Here is a 5,340-nt window from a genome sequence, read left to right as displayed (position 1 = left end):
AGTTGAAGCATGTCGAAGAATTGTCTGCAAAAGTCGTGAAAGAGAAAAATGTTATTAAAAAAAATTTATGCAAGAAATGTTGTATAATTTAAAAGTAACTAGGCCTCCTGAATGTAAAAAACAAACAAACAAACAAACAACAGTTTATGTGCAAGCTGTATAAGGAAAGTAAAATATACCTGTGGTAAAAGAATTATAAAGAGGCATAAGAATATAAATTTTTACCTACATTAAAAGGCTAAAAATATGTATATTTTGTTTTAAAGGTTTAATCAAGTTTTAAAGTGTTAATTGGAAAGAAAATTCTGTGTGTAAACATTGGCTAAAGTTAAAGCGGTATCATCCAGTTTTTCTGTAAACTGGACATTAAAATAAAACCATAGCAGGTTTTTCTTAAAGCACCAACCTGCTCTTTAGCAAAAATTATAAAAAGTTAAAAAGAGTCTATAAAATCTTACCTTGTGGTCTAACATTAAAAATTCAATAAATATGTCTACAAGGTTTTGTTAAAATTAGGTTTAACATTAATAACGCACTAATATAAAAGTAAAATTTAGCTTATCTGGTGTAAAAATCATACAAAAAGCATTGTTAAATGTAAAATGGTATTTGGCTTTCTTTGGTTTAAAAACTAATAAAAAAAAAGGTGCTAAAGAAAATTTCTCAGTAAAAAGGCACTAAGGACTAAGTCCACTGCCAAAGTCCCCACATTTAAAACAAAAGGTCAATTTCTTAAAAATTAGATACTTGGTTTATCTTCCACTTTCCTTTCCCTCAAAAACTAAAAGTCTTTTAGCACATGTACCACCCCTAGAATTTCCGGTAAACCAGCACAAGCCTGAAGATCACGTTCTCTTCAAAGGGTGGAAAGAAGAAAAACTTGAGCCAGCCTGGGAAGGACCCTACCTTGTGCTTCTAACCACTGAGACTGCTATTCATACAGTGGAAAGGGGATGGACTCACCACAACCAAGTCAAGAAAGCGCCACCCCCTCTAGAGTTGTGGGCCATAGTCCCAGGGGAAAACCTTACCAAACTAAAGCTAAGAAAAATTTAACTCTTTCATCTATTCTATTACTCTTTCTTCTTTCCTCGCTCTATTGCTAATCATCTAGTTATTAACATAACCAAGTCAATTTCACCTCAAACTATTGCATTTAATGCTTGCCTTGTTATACCCTGTGGGGACTTGCCAAGTCAAAGACAACTCTTTACTTCAGAAAAGTACTTCTGTCCCTCCTGACTCTCCTCAGACTGGGCGTTAGTATATTAGGACCATTTAATCTGGGGAAATTTCAATAAAGATTCCAGTGTCAACCACGAGTCTTGCCCCCCAATGTAGAGCTTTTATGCTATAGTTGGTCCAACGTTCTGTGGACCACTAAAGAGCAAGGATGGACTGCCCTAACTGGTTTTTGTAATTTCCTAAAATCATACATTCATTTTACTAGAGGATCATAGAAGTTAAAGACTTAAAACAAACTTTAGCAATTAAAACAGGATACCAAGATGCAAATGCCTGGTTAAAATGAATCAAATATTTCATCTGCACATTAAACAAAAGCAATTGTTATGCTTGTGCACATGGCAGGCCAGAGGCCCAGATTGTCCCCCTTCCGCTAAGGTGGTCCTCCAGTCGACCAGGCGTAGGCTGCATGGTAGCTCTTTTCCAGGATTCTACAGCCTGGAGTAATAAGTCATGCCAAGCTCTCTCTGCTACATCCTGAAGTCCAGCACCCTGCGGGTCAGCCCCCAAGGGCCATCCAGCTTCCGTCTCTCAACACTAAGTTCACTTCGTGTCTCCCTGGCATTCCTTGGAGACCTGAAAGGATGCAATGAGCTTAAGAATTTTCAAGAGCTTATCCGTCAGTCAGCCCTTGTTCATCCCTGAGCAGATGTGTGGTGGTATTGTGGTGGACCTTTACTGAGCATTCTGCTGAACAAGTGGAGTGGCACTTGTGCTTTGGTCCATTTGGCTATCCCTTTCACCCTGGCATTTCATCAACCAGAGGGAGAAAAAAATAAGACATCATAAAGCGAGAGAAGCCCCTTATTGGTCTTCTGACTCTCACGTCCATTTAGACACAATTGGAGTCCCACGGGGAATACCAGATCAATTTAAAGCTTGAAATCAAATAGCGGCAGGATTTGAGTCAATAGTTTGGTAGGTGACAGTTAATAAAAATGTAGATTGGATAAACTATATCTATTATAACCAACAGCAACAAGCTTTTCATGAGTTAAAAGTCATGTCGGCCCCAGCCCTGGGGCTACCTGACCTGACAAAACCCTTAACACTCTGTGTCAGAAAAAGAAAAAATGGCAGTTGGAGTTTTAACCCAGACTGTGGGGCCATGGCCAAGGCCAGTGGCCTATCTCGCAAAACAGCTGGACGGGGTTTCCAAAGGCTGGCCCCCATGTCTAAGGGCCCTGGCAGCAATGGCCCTGTTAGCACAAGAAGCAGATAAACTAACCCATGCTGTGGTAACTTTGATGACTACCAGAGGACATCATTGGCTAACAAATGCTAGATTAACCAAGTACCAAAGCTTGCTATGTGAAAATCCCTGCATAACCATTGAAGTTTACAACACCCTAAACCTTGCCACCTTGCTCCCAGCATCAGAGAGCCCAGTTGAACATAACTGTGTAGAGGTATTGGACTCAGTTTATTCTAGTGGGCCGAAGCTCCGAGACCATCCTTGAATATCAGTAGACTGTGAGCTGTACATGGACAAGAGCAGCTTCGCCAGCCCCTGCAAAGTGACTCTGAAAAAGACAACAAGCCCTGCTCCAGTCACATCCAGAAGCTGACTAGTCCACACACGGCCGAAGCATGAGAAAACTCATCACAGGACTCATTTTCCTTAAAATTTGGACTTGTACAGTAAGGACTTCAACTGACCTTCCTCAGACTGACGACTGTTCCCGGTGTATACATCAAGTCACTGAGGTAGGACAAAAAGTTGCTACAGTCCTATTATTTTATGGTTATTATAAGTGTACCGGGACTCTAAAAAGAACTTGTTTGTATAATGCTATTCTATACAAGGTATGTAGCCCAGGAAATGACCAACCTGATGTGTGTTATGACCCATCTGAGCCTCCCATGACCACAGTTTTTAAAATAAGATTAAGGACTGAGGACTGGTGGGGACTCATAAACGATACGAGTAAAGTGTTAGCCAAAACAAAAAGAAAAAGGGGTCCCCAAACAAGTCACCTTGAAGTTTGATGCCTGTGCTGTCATTAATAGCAATAAGTTAGGAAGGGGGTGTGGCTCTTTTAGTTGGGAAGAAGGCTATATGACCAAAAATAAGTACATTTGTCATGAATTAGGACTGTGTGAAAATGAATGTGGATACTGGTCTTGTGTCATTTAGGCCACTTGGATAAAAAATGAAAAGGATCCAGTCCACCTTCAGAAAGGAAAAAATGGCTCTTCCTGTACTAAGGGACAATGTAACCCCTTAAAGCTAGTAATAACCAATCCCCTTGATCCTCGCTGGAAAAAAAAGGGGAGCATGTGACCTTGGGAATCGACGGGGCCGGACTGGATCCTTGCGTAAATATCTTAGTTCAAGGAGAAGTCTGTGGAAAATTTAACCTTACCAATTGCTGCCGGCACATAGATGATCAGAGGCAAGTAGTCGAAGATATAGTTAAAGACATGACGAAACTGGCACATGTGCCTGTACAAGTGTGACACGGATTTGACCCTAAAGCTATGTTTAAAAACGGTTCCCAGCGCTAGGAGGATTTAAAACTCTTATAATAAAAATTATAGTAGTAGTAGGAACCTGCTTACTGATCCCTTATTTACTACCTGTACTCATTCAAATGGTAAAAGGTTTCATCACTACTCTAGTTCACCAGAATGCTTCAGCACAAGTGTACTACATAAATCACTATCGATCTGTCATGCAGGAAGACATAGGTAGTGAAGATGAAGGTGAGAACTCCCACTAATAAAATGAGTGAGAGTCTCAAAGCGGGGGAATAAGGGAGGAGACCAACCCTCATATTGTCTTATGCCCAATTTCTGCCTCCAAAAAAAGAAGAAGTAAAAACTAAAAGGCAGAAATGAAATCCACAAGCAGACAGCCCAGCACCACACCCTGGGCCTGGTGGTTAAACATCGACCCCTGACCTAATCGGTTATGTTTATCTATAGATTACAGACATTGTATAGAAAAGCACTGTGAAAATCCCTGTCCTGTTCTGATCTAATTACCAGTGCATGCTTGCTCAATCGATCACTACCCTCTCAAGCAGATCCCCTTAGAGTTGTGAGGCCTTAAAAGGGACAGGAATTGCTCACTCAGGGAGCTCAGCTCTTGAGACAGGAGTTTTGCCGATGCTCCCGGCCGAATAAACCGCTTCCTTCTTTAACTCGGTGTCTGAGGGGTTTTGTCTGTGGCTTGTCCTGCTACACTATAGCAAAAATTAGGTTGTATTATAGAAAATTAACTTTTTTGGGTTTTTTTGAGACGGGGTCTCGCTCTCTCAGGCTGGAGTGCAGTGGCACCATCTCAGCTCACTGCAACCTTCATCTCCAGGGTTCAAGTAATTCTCCTGCCTCAGCCTCCTGAGTAGCTGGGATTACAGGCATGCGCCACCACGCCCGGCTAATTTTTTAAATTTTTAATAGAGACGGGGTTTTACCATGTTGGCCAGGCTGTTCTAACTCCTGGCCTCAAGTGATCTGCCCACCTCAGCCTCCCAAAGTGCTGGGATCACAGGCGTAAGCCACCACGCCTGGCCGAAAATTAACTTCTATTACTTGCATACCTGGGTTTGCGTACTGAGAATCATACCCTGGATATTTGTATCCTTTACTGAAAAGAACTGTTCTATCTTTCCAGAAAGCAGTTTCCTAAATTCTGGCTTTCCTCCTGGAATCCTGCTATTTCCTTCTCGCATACTCTAGAGAAATCGAAGTGCTTTCAAAGGTGCTCTGAAGCTTACGCTCCACTAGTTTCACAGTAAATCGCCCCCTGTTAGGGCGCTTTTTTTTTTTTTAATGTGTTCTCTGAATCGCTTTCCCCCTTTAATACTGCATGACAAGACTAAAGCCAGAATCCCGAGACTGCAGCGCTACCCCTTCACAAGTGGTGGGGGCTGTCCTGGGCGGGGCCTGCCTATTTTCACTTTCTCCACTAGAGGCAGCAGCGCACTATGACTGGCTTACTACAGTAAGAAGGCGGAGACCTTTTGCTTCGACGGCGGTTGGTGGCCAGAGTCTTGATCGACAAGCTCAGGCCTCTGACCTAAGAAGCCGTTTTTTATGCACGTACAGCCAATGGAAAGGCAGAAATGCGGCCAACGGCCAATGAGGACT

The 5,340-nt window shown here is 42.1% G+C and overlaps 1 long non-coding RNA gene across 1 annotated transcript; it reads right to left on the bottom strand.

The window, feature by feature from the left end:
- Positions 1-1,518: 1,518 nt before the first annotated feature.
- On the bottom strand, positions 1,519-5,262 carry LOC134731540 (uncharacterized). The gene is made up of 2 exons (XR_010113892.1): positions 5,211-5,262; positions 1,519-1,821 (listed from the first exon to the last, which is right to left on the bottom strand). It is a non-coding gene; the product is annotated as an uncharacterized lncRNA (long non-coding RNA).
- Between the last annotated feature and the right edge of the window lie 78 nt (positions 5,263-5,340).

This window comes from Symphalangus syndactylus, chromosome 10, assembly GCF_028878055.3.
Source record: "Symphalangus syndactylus isolate Jambi chromosome 10, NHGRI_mSymSyn1-v2.1_pri, whole genome shotgun sequence".
Lineage (NCBI taxonomy): Eukaryota > Metazoa > Chordata > Mammalia > Primates > Hylobatidae > Symphalangus > Symphalangus syndactylus.
This window is presented reverse-complemented; position numbering and strand designations above follow the sequence as displayed.